Here is a 17480-nt window from a genome sequence, read left to right on the forward strand (position 1 = left end):
GTGGCCACAGGACTAAAAAAAAAAATCACTTTTAATTCCAATCTCAAAGAAAGGCAATGCCAAAGAATGTTCAAACTACCATACGATCACATTCATTTCATATGCCAGCAAGACTATGCTCAAAATCCTTCAAGCTAGGCTTCAGCAGTATGTGAACTGAGAATTCCCAGAAGTACTACGTGGATTTAGAAAAGGCAGAGGAACCAGAGATAATTGCCAACATCCGTTAGTGAGAGAAAGCAAAAGAATTCCGGAAAAAAACGTCTACTTCTGCTTTACTGACTACACTAAAGCCTCTGACTGTATGGATCACAACAAACTGGAAAATTCTTAAAGAGATGGGAATACCAGATCACCTCACCTGTCTCCTGAGAAACCTGTCTGCAGGTCAAGAAGTAACAGTTAGAAGTGGACATGGAACAATGGACTAGCTCAAAATTCGGAAGGAGTACAACAAGGCTGTATGTGATCACCCTGCTTATTTAACTTATATGCAGAGTGAAGCACAAGCTGGAATCGAGATTGCTGGGAGAAATATCAACAACCTCAGATATGCAGAGGACTCCACTCACGGCAGAAAGTAAAGAGGAACTAAAAAACCTGTTAAAGGTGGAAGAGGAGAGTGAAAAAGCTAGCTTAAAACTCAACTAAAGATCATGGCATCCGGTCCCATCACTTCATGGCAAACAGATGGGGAAACAATGGAAACAGTGATAGACTTCATTTTCTTGGGCTCCAAAATCACTGCAGATGGTAACTGCAGTCATGAAATTAAAAGACGCTTACTCCTTGGAAGAAAAACCATGACAAAGTTAGACAGTATATTAAAAAGCAGAGACACCACTTTGCTGGCGAAGGTCCGCATAGTTAAGGCTATGGTTTTTCCAGTAGTCATGCATGAATATAAGAGCTGGACCATAAAGAAGGCTGAGCACCAAAGAATTAACACTTTCGAACTGCAGTGCTGGAGAAGACTCTTGAGAGTCCCCTGGACAGCAAGGAGATCAACCAGTCAATCCTAGAGAAAATCAACTTTGAATATTCATTGGAAGGAGTGATGCTGAAGCTCCAAGACTTTGGCCACCTGACGTGAAGAGCTGACTCACTGGAAAAGACCCTGATGCTGGGAAATACCGAGGGCAAGAGAAGAAGGGGTGACAGAGGACAAGATGGATGGATGACATCACTGACTCAATGGACATGAGTTTCAACAAACTTCAGGATAGACAGTGAAGGACATGGAAGCCTGACGTGCTGCAGCTCATGGTGTCTCAAAGAGTCAGACACGACTTAGTTACTGAACAACAACAATAAGGAGATGGAAAAGTGAAATCAAATTCAAGCTAAAAGAGTAGTTAGTCCTCCACAGCTGCAGGTTCAAACAAAGACTGAAAAAAAAAAAAAACCCCTTCGGAAAGTTCCAAAAAGCAAAACTTGAATTTGCCATACACCAGCAACTATTTACATAGCATTTACATTTGCATTACATTGTATACTACAGACGTGTATATATTATATACATATGTATACATTAAATACATATTAGAAGCCTGGCATGCTGCAGTTCATGGGGTCACAAAGAGTCAGACGCAACTTAGCAACTGAACAATAACAACATATTACAGGTAATTTAGAGATTAAAGTATATGGGAGCATGTGCATAGGTTAGATACAAACACTGTACCATTTTATACAAGGGCCTGAAATTAAAAGACGCTTACTCCTTGGAAGGAAAGTTATGACCAACCTTGATAGTATATTAAAAAGCAGAGACATTACTTTGCCAACCAAGGTCCGTCTAGTCAACGCTATGGTTTTTCCCGTGGTCATGTATGGATGTGAGAGTTGGACTGTGAAGAAAGCTGAGCGCCGAAGAATTGATGCTTTTGAACTGTGGTGTTGGAGAAGACTCTTGAGTCCCTTGTACTGAAAGGAGATCCAACCAGTCCATTCTAAAGGAGATCAATCCTGGGTGTTCATTGGAAGGACTGATGCTAAAGCTGAAACTGCAATACTTTGGCCACCTCATGCGACGAGTTGACTCACTGGAAAAGACTCTGATGCTAGGAAAGGTTCGGGGCGGGAGGAGACGGGGACGACAGAGAATGAGATGGCTGGATGGCATCACCGACTCTGTGGACATGAGTTTGAGTGAACTCCGGGAGTTGGTGATGGACAGGGAGGCCTGGCGTGCTGTGATTCATGGGGTCGTGGAGAGTTGCACATGACTGAGCGACTGAACTGAACTGAACTGAACTTCTTATCTGACAGTGTAAAAAAACCAATGCCCCACAGATGAATCTAATCACGGAGATAGATAAATAAGTACAAAACAGCACATCAGATACTACAATGCAGAGAAACAAAAAACTCATGAAATACAATGGAGGGAACAATTTTTGTGCATGCTCAGTCACTCAGTCATATCTGACTCTTTTTGACCCCAAGGACTGTAGCCCTCCAGTCTCCTCTGACCATGGGATTTCCCAGGCAAGAATACCAGAGTGGGTTGCCATTTCCTTCTTTAAACAATTTTACTGCTTGCCAACTGAATCCAGTACCACATTAAAAAATAATACAATATAAACAAGAGGGATTTATCCCAGGAATGCAAGACTGTTCAGTTAGGAAAAACTTTTAATATATAATATATTCATTAATATAAGCTGAAAAACATGGTTTTCTACACAGATGAGAAATCTACTGACAGAATTCAACACCCATTCACAATTCAATAATTAAGGAAGAAGGAATTACAGGAGACATCTTCAACACGATACAGGCTTTAATCCTACAACCATTATCTTATTTAACAAATAACAGAGGCATTTCCAATAAGAATAGAAACAATGCAAAAACCCACCATCTCTGCTACTATTCAACAGTGAACTAGAGGTATTAGCCAATCCAAGGAGATAAGAAAAATTATAAGATAGGTAAAGAAGTAAACATTTCGTTTTGCAGATCATATAATAGTACACCTGAAAAACTCCAAAAAATCAATGCTAAAACTAAGTAAAAAATAGAAGAATTTAATGAAAAAGTAGGATGTAAAATTAACATACAAAAGGAGTTTGGGGTTGACATATACACACTACTGTACATAAAACAGATAATTTTTGAAATAATATTGAAAAGTAATAATCAGGACTTAATGGCAGAGAAAACTCCTATTTACGACAACAAGAAAGAAGATGAAATAACTTACGAATAAATTAAACAACGTATAAAGTCTATATGAAAAAAACGTTTACACGTAACTGATAAGACCCTGAAGACTGAGCAAACAAAAAGACATATCGTATTCTTAGCTATGATGCTGCTGTATGTGCAGGCAGTCACTTCAGTTGTGTCCAAGTTTTTGCAACTCCATGGACTGCAGCCCTCCAGGCTCCTCTGTCCGTGGGATTTTCCCAGCAAGAATACTGGAGTGGGTTGCTATGTCCTTCTCCAGGGAATCTTCCTGACCCAGGGATTGAACCCACATCTCTTGCATTGCAGGCAGGTTCTTTACCACTGAGCTATCAGGGAAGCCTAGGACGATATTAAAAGAAGTCATTTCTTCCTTACTTAATTTACAAATTCAATGCAATACAAGAAAAATATATAACAAGTTAAATTATACAGTTAGACAAGTTACAATACAGTTGACACAGAAAAATCAACATGCAATAGCAACCAGGAAAACAATGAAAAAGGAAAATCACAAGAGGACTAAATTTGTCAGACATTAAAACATCCCATGAAAGCACCTATAATTAAAGCAGTATGGCAGTAGCACAAGAATAAACAGAGACCAGAATAAAAAGCCAAGTTAGACCATATACACACAAAAATTTAATATATAACAAAGGTGACATCTTAAATCACTTAATTACAAATGGACTTCCCAATAAATAATACCAGGAAAATTAGGTAGCCATTTGGAAAAACACAAAATTAGATCCATATTTCACACCACAGACAAGAATAAACTCCAAATGAATTCGGAATCTAGATATAAAACAATGAAAACTCAAATTTCTAAAAGAAAACATACATGAATTGTACTTTAAATTTTTAATTCTAAGAATCCAGAGACAATTTTAAAAATTGATAAATTTGACTAAGAATTTTAAAACTGAATAAGTGTTAAAAAGACAAAAAGACAACTGAAAAACTAGGGAAATATTTATAACATATGCTACAATAGGTTAATAGTCCTAACATAAAGAACTCTTAAAAACAAAGGGAAGAAAACAAAAAACCAGAAAGCAGGAAAAAGACATGAACAGACAATTCACAAAAAAAGATTAAAATAGCCTCTAAAACATAAAAAATGATCAAATTCACTCATGCTAGAGAAATTCAGCTTAAAAAAACACAGATACCATTTCTCATCTATTAGATAAGCAAACTTTTAACACTCTGTCACTGAGGATGTGAGGAAACAAGCACTCACATACGCTGCTGATGGGAACACAAATTTGTACATTCATTCTGGAGGGAACTTTGGTAACGCCTAACAAAATCACACGCGCACTTACTTTTGAACCCAGCAGTCCATTTCTAGGAATACATCCTGGGAATACATCACCAGCAACATAAAACTACATACACACTGCCGCATTCTTCATAAATGTAAAGTATTGGGGAAAAGGAACCTAAATGTCTACATATAGGAAAGTGATTGACTCAACTATGACACATTCAGACAATGGAGTACTGTACAACTGTTGAAAAAAACGAAGATCTCTATGATATGCAGTAATTTCCAGGACACAGTGATAAGTCAAAAAAAGCAAAGTTCAAAAGTACCTATAGATACGCTGTCTCAATGTAAGAACAGAAAGGATACATGAAAATACATGCTTCTGCTCACTGGAACAAAAATACAAGAACAAACCATAAACTAAGAAGGTAGGTCACCTACAGGGAATAGGTGAGAAAGGAGTGCGAACAACTAGGAAATGGAACAGGGTAGCAGGAATAAGGAACAAGTGACCCTCCTTTGAATATTTAGTTTTAAATAATTCTGACTCTTAAAACCATAGTAATTTTGAGAGAAATTCAATGGCATAAAATCATAACAAATGAAACTAACTGTACTAAAAAAGAATAACCCAGGAAACGGAAGGGGGAGGCGAGGATGGGCAAAGGGAGGAGGAGGAGCAGAAAGTGAAGGAAGAAGGGGAGGGGAGGAATGGGGGCGGAGAGAGAGGAAAGGCAGGCGAAAAGAAGATCCTGAGGCTAAAGACAAAGTGAATTATATACAAATCCTACTAATACAGTATTTCTCACAGGGGTATAGGTTAGTAACTCTTACACTACCTTATGTGTGTAACAGAACAGAACAAATATGTGAATAGAATGTAGGTACTAAAAACTTAAGCTTCTCACTGTTGGAGAAAAACTTACCAAGGAAGGAGAAACGCTACATAAGCACTGCTGTATTGGACTGGAAATGGTTATCAGTATTGTTTCATATATATGTGCATGTATGTGTGTTACACACAGGCATATGCCCGTATGTACTGGTCTCCGAGCTTCGTCCCCTGAGCAGACCTAGAAGCAGTGTAACGACGAGGACATCTGGCACTCAGATCTTCGTCCCTAAACACTGTTTCCAATAAAAGGAACCACCATTCTTAAGGAAAAGCGGACGATTCCAAGCCTGGGATAAGGAAAAGACAAGATGAGCCTGGGACATTTTCTGGGGTCAGAAATAAGAAAAAAATTCAGTAAAAGAAGGGGAGTTGCCAAAAGAGCAACCTGAAGGACCCAACCTGAAGGAATCCCTAAAGGCCACTGCTGGGACATCTTGAGCAACAAAGCAAATAATGATAGTACTAGATTTGAACTCACATAATGAAACAAATACTAATGAGTCCACACTGATATAAAAAATAATCAAATATAAATGGGGTAAAGTGACAATTCCTCACACGAGAATTTCCATTAATAAGCACAGAAGAGAGAAAACCAGAAATCCCCACCAGGCAAACATCACAGTAGTTAAAGTGTTGCAGACGGATGTTAAAATAAAAGGGCAAAAGTTTGAGGAGAAACAGAATTTACCTAATCTGCAAGTGTCTCCTATAACGTAGTCAATTGAAACAAGAACGACAATAAGTGTAGAACTCAAAGTTCACAGTGAAGAAACTCAGCAGATCTCTCTCAAAGTGATTAAGTAATCACCAGTATTAAGACATACCAAGAGCATAATCCTTAAGATGCTGCGCTGAGAAGGAAAACATCATTTTTGCAGTATTCGTCCCCTAAATGCGTAAGTTCAGTCTAATGATGAGAAAACACTGGACAAACCCAAACTGAGGAAAATTCTAACAGATACTTAACCAGTACTTTTCAAAAGTGACATGGTCATGAAAGACTAGGAAAGTGTGAGAAATGTCCATATTGAAAGAGACTTTGGAGAAATGACTAATTTCAACGCGGGTTCCTAGACAGGATCCTGAAAAAGAAAAAGGACAGTCAGTTGAAAATTTGGTGAAACTCTGATAACGGCTGTAGTTTAGTTAATAATATTATACCAATGTTAGTTTCCTATTCTTGATAATTATGTTACGGTCATGTGAGCATCAGGGGAAGAAGGTAAGAAGTATAAGGAAACTACTATTTTTGCAAGTCTAAAATCAGATCAAAATAAAAGCTTTTTAAGAACAGTAAATGGCACGTGCTTTGTACTATTTATTAAATAAAAATTATTAAAAAAAAAATAAGAACAGTAAAGAAGTCTGAGCAAAGTTAGAGGAATTACCCTCAGACAGAAGGAGGAAATCTCTTCCACAGAGGAAAGAATGGAAGAAGGAAGGAACCCGCAGAAATAGTGACGCATGGAATGGAAAACAGAAGAAAGTTAGGGGAGTTCATTTTTGCTGTCCGCTACTCTCAGGAGTTATCATCTGCTCCTGTGTATGAACCAGCAGCACCAAATAGGAAAATATATCATTATCAGGGAGCTCAAAAGACCAAACAATAGCTTTAGAAGGGGGGCTGGTTACCGGAACGACCACGCCACGGGTAGAAGTCTGCAACTCTCAGAGACGAGAGGAGACAGACTAACAGGTGAGAATGACCTGGTGGGGAGGTCTCCACAAACATCCCTGAGCCAGGCGGTCTGCAGAGACTCCGTGGTGAGCACAGCCATGTCCTGCAGTCACGGGACACCCTAACTCACAGGGACAGAAGCTCCTCGTCTCAGAATCATTCCAGATCTTGCCCAAGAGATCACTTCGTCTGGCTATCTCTCTGTGTCCTTTACCATATCCTTTATTATTAATATATAATAAACTGCTAAGTATCAAAAAAAACTCCTGGCAGATAGGGAAAGGGGGAATCAAATTTCTGAGAATTACAGAGATAGGTACTACGTCTGTGTTTTGTTCATATTATTTAAATGTTCCAACCTTCACAGTTTTAGAAGTTAATTTGTTCGTAACTTTAATAACTGGCAACACTGGGAATGACAAGATTGAAAAATAATGACATTCACTAAACTTACTGTGACAATCACTTTATGATGCATGTAAATCAAATCATTATGCTGTACACCTTAAGCTTATACAGTGCTTTATGTCAATTATATCTCAAAAAAGCTAGAAGAAAAAATATACGATTATGGGGGGGGGGGAGTGACTTGCAATACGTGCTGTTTAAGATACATGTTTTCTGATCTTTATATGAATTTAAAGTTATCTTTAACTGTGATCCTCAAAATAAAATGATAAATAATTATTTCAAAACTACCATCAGTGTTGAAGCTTCACAGCCTGGTTTATACTGGACGCCAAAAGTATCTTGTCATCTCTGGGGCTCTACTTCTATAAACTGGCCAGAAGTATTCATTAACTAATGAGTATAAGAACCAATGACCTATAACGTGAATTATTAATTAGCATCTGTAAAAATATATAATTAATGTTACATAAAATTTATACTTCATCCACTGTTTGGAGTTGCTTTTAATTTATTATCACAATCACATTTTGTTTTCTACAAACTGAATAGACCAGTTCTCTATCTGAGCTTTCCTGATGGCTCAGCGGTAAAGGACCTGTCCCAATGCAGGAGAGTTTAATGAGGGAGAATTCAATATCCGACAAGTGTTAAATGTATTGAGGATCTTTCTCAGGACCCAGGAAAAGAGGACAGGAAGGCAGAGATCTGCCAGGACTCTGGAAGATAAAAAGAAACACAAGGCTCCATGGATACCAGAAAAGAAAAAACTGCATTTACAACCGCCATGACGTTGAGGAGGTAGAGATATAGAAGTATAATACTAAAGAAAGAAAGTTGAACAGAAATTATAACATGAACATTTCAAATTAAGGTACTCACATATCACAGGGCATCTGAAACGGTACGCTCAAGGCACAGGAAAGCAAATATAAGCATGGCAGACACAAGCAGGATAAACAGCACAGCAGCACAGCACAGTGGAATGAGAATTTACATTTTTGGAATGAAAATGAGTATGCTATCATGGAATCTAAAACAAAATTCACTTGAATAAAATACATACAAGCCATCAAAGAAACTTCTTGAATTTTTATGATGAAATATGAGTCTCCACAGAACTATCTGAAGAGTTATTCTTTGTAGGTTACGTTAGTGGAATAGTTGGAGAAGTATAAATAATTATGAAGGAGTTCTGCTGGAACTTAAGGACAATGCTAGTAAGGTAGGTAACAGAAAATTGAGGGCAATCAGTAGCAAAACCTGGGCTTGCTTTGTCTGAACTTGCTTTAACTTCTCTAGACAGAGCATCGGAGAAGGCAATGGCAACCTACTCCAGTACTCTTGCCTGGAGAATCCCATGGACGGAGGAGCGTGGTAGGCTACAGTCCATGGGGTCGCAGAGTCGGACACGACTGAGCCACTTCACTTTCACTTTTCACTTTCATGCACTGGAGAAGGAAATGGCAACCCACTCCAGTGTTCTTGCCTGGAGAATCCCAGGGATGGGGAAGCCTGGTGGGCTGCCATCTATGGGGTTGCACAGAGTCAGACGCGACTGACAGCAGCAGACAGTATATCACTGATTTCAGAGACTGGTTACTGATTACAAGAAAGTGGCTCTATTTCTTTTGCTCTAGATAGAATCTACTGAAACGTCTATCTTTTTTTGTTCGTGGATAAATAAGAAGAGAATGGTTAAGATTTGTTTTTATTTCATAATTCAATATTAATCTACAAGTTGTACTGACTGGTTTACAATAAAAAAATTATAAAGCTAAAAAATTAGTTTTCTTAGTCAAAACAATCTAAAATAGTAAGTTTTTTTTTTAAAGACCACAGCGTCCTTAACCTCCGAGGAAAATCCTTTTCCCTACAGTCAACGCAGGGGCTTCCCTGGTGGCTCAGAGGTTAAAGCGTCTGCCTCCAATGCGGGAGACCCGGGTTCGATCCCTGGGTCGGGAAGATCCCCTGGAGAAGGAAACGGTAACCCACTCCAGTATTCTTGCCTGGAGAATCCCATGGACGGAGAAGCCTGGTAGGCTACAGTCCACGGGGTCCCAAAGAGTCAGACACGACTGAGCGAAGGAACGGAACAGTCAACGCAAATGATGCTGAATTCAAAGTGGTTTACCATACAATATGTTCATACTTTCTTTCATAAGTAGAATAATCAAATAAGATTAAAAACATCATTTACATTACACTGCTGTCTTTATGTCAACAACTATCTGGTATCTGTAAAAGCTATGTTGTTAGACACACATTAGTCCCTTTAGGTACTAATAAATTCAGTTCATGTTGCTCATTAAGAAAAACACATCGGTCTAGACAATTCAAAAGTAGAAAACTATGACAAAATATAGTTAATTCTCAATTATATACAGTAATGAGGAACAATTTAAAAAATCAACATAACAGATATTCAACTATTTTCATCCTCATCATTATCACCAACTTCTAACCAAGTGACAAAATTAACGGTTTGGAGAAGTCTTTTTATTTGCCCCATTCAGACTGTGTTACAGAGAAACTGATGAGAAGTCAAAAGATAAGACTCAAAGCTAAATTACTCCCTGAAAACTAGTTGTAAATAAACTCTCAATTATTCAAAGTACTGTGGCCTCATTCTTCACAGATGGCTACTAAGGTCCAGAACATTAGCAGTGAAGAGAAGCAAGAGAATTGGAGAGTTCCTTTAGTTCTGTTATTAATTTCCAAAACCATATAAAATAAACCCCTCAATATTCAGGTAATTTTTTCAATGGGAAAAAACTCAGAGTAAATAATCTAAGAATCAGTTCAGTTCAGTCGCTCAGTCGTGTCCGACTCTTTGCAACCCCATGAATCACAGGATGCCAGGCCTCCCTGTCCATCACCAACTCCCGGAGTTCACTCAAACTCATGTCCATCGAGTCGGTGATGCCATCCAGCCATCTCATGCTCTGTCATCCCCTTCTCCTCCTGCCCCCAATCTTTCCCAGCATCAGGGCACAGCTTAGTAATACAGATACAGATGTCTATACAGAAACAGATATGTATCAGTTCAGTTCAGTCGCTCAGTCGTGTCCGACTCTTTGCGACCCCATGAATCACAGCACGCCAGGCCTCCCTGTCCATCACCAACTCCCAGAGTTCACTCAAACTCATGTCCATCGAGTCGGTGATACCATCCAACCATATCATCCTCTGTCGTCCCCTTCTCCTCCTGCCCCCAATCCCTCCCAGCATCAGTCTTTTCCAACGAGTCAACTTTTTGCATGAGGTGGCCAGAGTATTGAAGTTTCAGCTTCAACGTCAGTCCTTCCAATGAACACCCAGGATCGATCTCCTTTAGAATGGACTGGTTGGATCTCCTTGCAGTCCAAGGGACTCTCAAGAGTCTTCTCCAGCACCACAGTTCAAAAGCATCAATTCTTTGGCGATCAGCTTTTTTCACAGTCCAATTCTCACATCCATACATGACCACAGGAAAAACCATAGCCTTGACTAGATGGACCTTGGTTGGCAAAGTAATGTCTCTGCTTTTTAATATGCTATCTAGGTTGGTCATAACTTTCCTTCCAAGGAGTAAGCATCTTTTAATTTCATGGCTGCAATCAGCATCTGCAGTGATTTTGGAGCCCCAAAAAATAAAGTCTGACACTGTTTCCACTGTTTCCCCATCTATTTGCCATGAAGTGATGGGACCAGATGCCATGATCTTTGTTTTCTGGATGTTGAGCTTCAAGCCAACCTTTTCACTCTCCTCTTTCACTTTCATCAAGAGGCTTTTGAGTTCCTCTTCACTTTCTGCCATAAGGATTATTGATATTTCTCCTGGCAATCTTGATTCCAGCTTATGCTAGACATGTGTGTTTACATGAGTTAGTGTATATTTCTTAAAAGCAACCCTAGCAACAGTGAGCACACATAGTGCCCAGATCCTGGTCTCTAATACCATTCTCCAATAAAGGGCAACAGAGCTCCTTGGAGAAATGGCTGATTCTGAAACTGGGGCGGGATATATAGAAGATGAGCCTGGAGCATCTTGTACTGCTGGAAAGGAAGAAAGTGCTTTTTTTATAAACCCCACCAGAACAGAACAACAACAACAAAATCTCAAAAGAATATAAGAACCAACTGAAAAAGCTTCCAAAGGCCAAAGCTGGAACAATCTGAGCAACAAAATTAATAAATACTGGATTATATACTATATTACCGTATAAAGTAAGACTGGATTTTATGCAAAGTATAAAATACCCAAGGGTCAATCAATACTGATGTACATAATTGATTGAATAAATAAATATGAGAAAAGAGGCAAATCTCCTTTGCAGAAAAATCCCCCAAAATTTATGTACATACCACTGTTAAGGAGGTAGAACATAATACCCCACACATTAAGAGTGCATTTCATATAATGACTTTCTTCCAAAAAGTACAATATACAAAGCAGGGGGTAACTACAATGTACAGACTTGACACTGTCAAAAGCCAGGTGACCAAAGTTACCATCAACAATGGTAGGCAGATTGACAGTATCTACTCTTGATCCACCTCAGTGGTCTTTCTCCCCAAGACACATTACCCAGTTGAATAATGAGAAAAAAGAATCACACAAACCCCAACTGAGGGACAATCTACAATCACCTGCTCCTGTATCCTTGCCTGGAGAATCCCATGGACAGTGGAGCCTGGCAGGCCATGGTCCGTGGGACCGCAGAGAGTCGGACACGACTGAAGGGACTGAGCAGGCAGGCAGCACTGCAGTCACCTGACCTGATATCCTCAAAACTATCAACCTGTCATCAAAAATGAGGCGTCCTCGCGAGAAAGTGTTAAAGGAGGACAAATGACAACTAAACTGTGGATTTCTTCCAGGATGGAATCCTGGGATAGAAGAAGTACATTAGGAGAAAACTGAGGCAATCTCAACATACGTTATTAATAATGTATAAATACTGGTTCATGAATTGCGACAAATGTGCCACACTAATGTAATATGCTAATCATGTGGGAAACTGGGAATAGTGTACATAGGAATCTGCAAACTATTTCTACAATAACTGTTAGTCTACAACTATTCTAAAATAAGTTTATTATAAAATAATCAAGAATATTGTGCTATAGTCTTATTACATAATATGTACTGTTTTGTTAATATTAATACAAACTTATGCTATTAACTTATTTTCATGCACTTGGAAAAAACAATATAACTAGCAATTTAAGTGTTATATTTATAAATATTTATATTTAAAATCCTATATTAGAAAACTCCATGAACTGCAATCTTTCATACTATCAACTTGGAAATTCAATCACTATTTAGGTGTCAGGAACTGAGACAGGTCCGTGGTCCCTGTCTGCATGGACATGGAGAGAGTGGAAGAGAAAGACAACCATACAATCACACGTATAAAAGTAAACTGCAACTGTGGTAAATGTACAATGTTGCTGTCTCATCGGCCAGGTTAGATTATGTCCTAAAGAAGCAAAACGTCAGTTGAGGTGTTGAGGATAGTTGGAAGCCACCAAGTAAAACGAAAGTAAAGAAAGAGTGGTCTAGACAGGGAGAGAAGCATGTGCCAAAGCCGTGTAACGCAAGAGCAAGACGAGCGCAAAGGACTGGTGAAGGCCCGCACGGGTGAGACGCAGAGCTACAGCTGAGGCCTAAGGCCGGTAAGGAGTCTTGTTTTCATCCAAAAAGCAATGAGAAGCCATAAAAAGATTGGGACGGAGGAGTGAAGAGTTGACAATCAGATGTGCGTTTCAAAATAAATCACTGTGCCTTGAGGATGGATAATGGGTTAAAGATGATCTGAAGGAGAAGTGGGTAAACAAGAAAGAAGGCTGCTGTGTGCTGCTGTGGCAATCTCAGGCGAGATCGTGGCAACAAAGTAAAGTGGTGGTGGTGGTGGTGGAGACGGGAAACACGAGGCAGACTGAAGAGATACTCAGAAAGTAAGACTAATGAAAACCTGCTGACAGACGGGACACGCCAGGGAGAGGGAGTGAGTAAGGTTCACTCCTACTTTCCTGGATTTTCCAACTGGAAAGACATGGAGTCATTCACTAACATAAAAAACAAAGAAAGAGGAAAACATTGGGGCGGGGGGCTGGGAGTGAGGGAGCGACCAGTTTAGTTTCAGACCTTGTATATGAGATATCTTTAATATATTCCAGAGAGGTGCCAACTTAAAGTAAGATATACAGATCTAGAGCTCAGAGGAGACAGAAAACACTCACCTCCTTAGAAAAGCTGACATCTTTATCCTAGAAAAGCAGCTAACCATAATCCCCAAACATCCAAGGAAAATATTAGACTCTGACCATCTGGATTTAGTTAAAACAAAAAGCTGAGAAAAAACATGGCAGTAGTATTTCATCAGCTAAAACAAAAACTACACAGCATGGAAAACAGACATTTTAAAAAATCTTACTTCAATGGTATATTTATTATGTCACCAACTATATAGTATTTTAAAGTTTTAGCAGGGCTGGCCAATGTCTTCGGAAATATTCAACACCTGCGCTGGGCAATCAAGTGGAGATTAGCCATCCTATTTTATCTTAACTAATTTAAACAGCCACATGTGGCAAGTGGCTACTCTGTCAGACAGCAGCAGTTTAGAGCTTTCTCATGAATTTCCTCTAATTCCCAACATCTACTTTGTGAATTAACTGACGGCAGGTGTGAGGGATAAAGGGCTTAAAGAAGTAGAAGCTTCCAATCCATTTGCTTATTATTTGAACTTTTATTTCAAGAATATATCTGAGTTGTAATGCTGAAAATATGCTTAATTTTAAAATAATACACTGTACAAAAAAATGAGGAAATACAGAAAAAAAACAAAAATAATCTATAAACGTACCTTTAAGAAACAATCTACAAGTTACATTTAGTCAAACATGAAGGGGCTCTTCATTTTTAGCCTTTTGTTAGCAGGAGCACCAGTGGCTCCAGTCACTCTGAGTTTTATCACAGTTCTCTTCTCCCCCATCCCCATCCCCATCCCTTTGGAAACTCTATGAGAAAGCCATCAGCTCTAGAACTCCACTTCAAGGCTGCCAAAAATAAACACTTAATAGTCCTCTTGCTTATCTCCCTTTCACCGCCAACACCCTCTGCCACCAAGGTCTCAAACTTTAACTAGAAACCGCAATGTCACAAAATCATTTAGTTACTGAAGTGAAAAAGAGTACATGCTTTGGAGTCAAGTAACTCTGTGAGTCTCCTTTAATTAATCCAATTAGTTGGACTAATTACTTCTGCTGGTTTCTACACCTGTTTCTTTAAGAGAAATAAGAATACCTAAAACACATAAAGCATCCATAAAGCATCATGCCTAGCCTGTTATGGACTTCTATATCCTGGTGCTATCCTAGAGCTCTGAAACCACACACAGAGCCATCCGAGAGGTTACATTCCCCTGGCTTAACCCCCAGGGACTCTTTCTACCTGGGATGTGAATTCCTGGTCCACCCCATATCAGGTACTTCACAAAGTATTTTATCAGAATACCATATTCCTCTTCTCTTGGACAAAGCTTTTCCAACCAATGTGCCAAGAATGAATTAGGGATGTGCTGAAATACGGACACCCCCACCACTCCCTGGCCCCCTCAGCTTTCAGGGAGCCAGGGAGTCTGCCATACAAATAATCATTTTATGTGTGCCATGAGGCAGAAAAGTTTGGAAACCTTGCTCTAACACACGATCTCATGTTGGCAGAACGTTGGAGCTGGCAGCTTCCTTCCTCTAGATGATTTAGGTCTCACCACCAATTCTGTCATTCTTACGATTCTGCTTCAAAGACAGTGGTGTCACAGTTCTCCCAAAGGATCAAAAAGGATCAAGCCTGAACATCAAGGAGCTGCGAGTCCAATGCCACATAGATACACAAAAAATGAATCAAAAACTCTCAGATGATAATATGGCAGAGATGCTACCAAATGTTCACAAAACATTTGAGCAATTTCCAGCAATACCTGCCTAAAACTATTTTAAGGCAAAAGTTTAGAAGTAATGGAAGAAAGACGAAAGAGAAAGTTACACAGGAAAGAGAAAACGAAAATGTGTACTTTTGTAGAGAACAGCTGAGGCTTTGTAAGAGCTATTCAGTGGCCTCCATGACTGGCTAAAGTTAGGAGACACTAAAGAGAACAGACTATTTTCAAGTTCCTTTGTTTTATAGTCCTTTTTTTCATACTTCCTAGGACTAATGCTGGTGAATATCTGACTTTTAGACCGTTACAGTCCCTAAGTCATCGTCATCCATATTTTGTGGAACTACTCTTTCCAGTCTGTACATATATCATTAGTTTTTCTTCCATAACCACATTCTCTTAAATTCCCTATTCAATGTGCTTACTCCATCCTGAATTTATTCCTTATCCCTTCCCAAATTCATCATTCTGGAATGTATTTATACTTCCAGACTCTTACAGTGCTAAGTCTATGACTTAAAGCCTGTATTTTCACATTTTCCACTCCTCATGTCACCTCACACACTCACACACACACAGATTTGGGTCTACCCGGTAGGAAAACTATCAAATAACACTCCGTAGGCCTCCTCCAAATTCATTTCTTTTTGTCATACTTTTTGATGTGATATGAAATCAGGTGTTCAATTATTGAAAATTAATAAAGGAAGAGACCTTCCTAATGTCTGAGAGAAACTCAGGTGAGCTACCTCCAATTTGTACCAAAAAAGATGTAAAGAAAATATGCGAGACGCAGTCTGGAGTAGCAGTTGTCTTGATTCGGTAGCTCAGTCTGGATTCAGATAACCCAGGTTCAATCCTGCCTCCACCAGTGTAATTCTGAGCAGATTCGCTTCAGTTAATCGTTTAGTTCCAATTTCTTTATCTGTGTGTGCGTGCTCACTCAGTCGTGTCCGACTCTTTGCAACCCCATGGACTGTAGCCCACCAGGCTTCTCTCTCCATGGCATTCTCCAGGCAGAAATACTGGTGTGGGTTGCCATGCCCTCTTCCAGGGGATCTGTCCAACCTTGGCATTGTGTCTATTACATCTCCTGCACTGGCAGATGGATTATTTACCACTGTACCACCTGAGAAGCCCTCTTAATCTACAAAAATGAAAAGTTTAGCCAAGTTATAAGGCTGCTTTGAGGATTAGATGAGATGAGATAATCACATAAAGTACTTAGCATAATGCCTGGCACACAGTAAGCAAACAAATGTTATGTCAGATATCAATCTTCTGGCTTCCTCATTACCTTAGAAGGAAACGTATTTAGCATGATTGATTTTTTTTTATAAAGTTATGTTTTCTGTCGCCCCCCAAGTAAGGATGCTAGATACAGGGAAAATTAATTTTTCAGAAGACACTAGTCACTCTACGTGGACTAAGATGAGCTGTATAGTTCTCTTCAAGTTTAAACATTCTATAAAATAGGTGTTAAACATTTTAGAAGGTCAACCTTTGACCAACAAACACTTCATCAAATCAGCAAATTTCAATATGCACTCTAAACTTACATTAAGTTTGGAAAGATACTAACTTACTCACAAAAGAGAACTATCGGGGGTGGGGATGAGGAAGTCCCCTGAAAGTCACAGACCATGGACTCCCTAAAGCATGACCCAGGATTTAGGCAAACTAATTTATCAATTTGAAAAAGAAGGAAAGTAAGTGAGGCAGAGATTTTAATCCAAAAAATAAAATAAGATTAGAAATATTTGCTGTTTTCTCGGCTAAGGAGGGTTAGACCCGGCGGCTAACCCGGAGGGAGGGCTGCCCAAGGAAAAACAAAAGTGGGATTAAAACAGTACTGATGTGTAATCTGTTGTCTTCAAATCGAAAGAGCAGCAATAAAACGGCCAACTCCTGCAGCCTTAACACAGGAAGGATTTAACATAATCAATTCTTGTGCACATTCCCACACAGGTGAGGTTAAACAGCACACGGGAACACACACACACACCTGCCACTTTTGCCAGGTGAAAGCACAAGTTTAACAAAAGTCCTTCAAATCTTCCGTCTTTTTCTTCCTTAAGAACCGACTTAGAGAAA

General features: G+C 39.2%; 1 protein-coding gene across 14 annotated transcripts in view; it reads right to left on the reverse strand.

Annotated features, from left to right (window-relative positions):
- LOC129535523 (uncharacterized) overlaps positions 1-17480 on the reverse strand; it is an 89822-nt gene that overhangs the window by 71285 nt on the left and 1057 nt on the right. The gene's annotated exons all lie outside the window — the stretch shown is intronic.

This window comes from Moschus berezovskii, chromosome 19, assembly GCF_049115385.1.
Source record: "Moschus berezovskii isolate FMDL1 chromosome 19, NW_MosBer_1.0, whole genome shotgun sequence".
NCBI lineage: Eukaryota > Metazoa > Chordata > Mammalia > Artiodactyla > Moschidae > Moschus > Moschus berezovskii.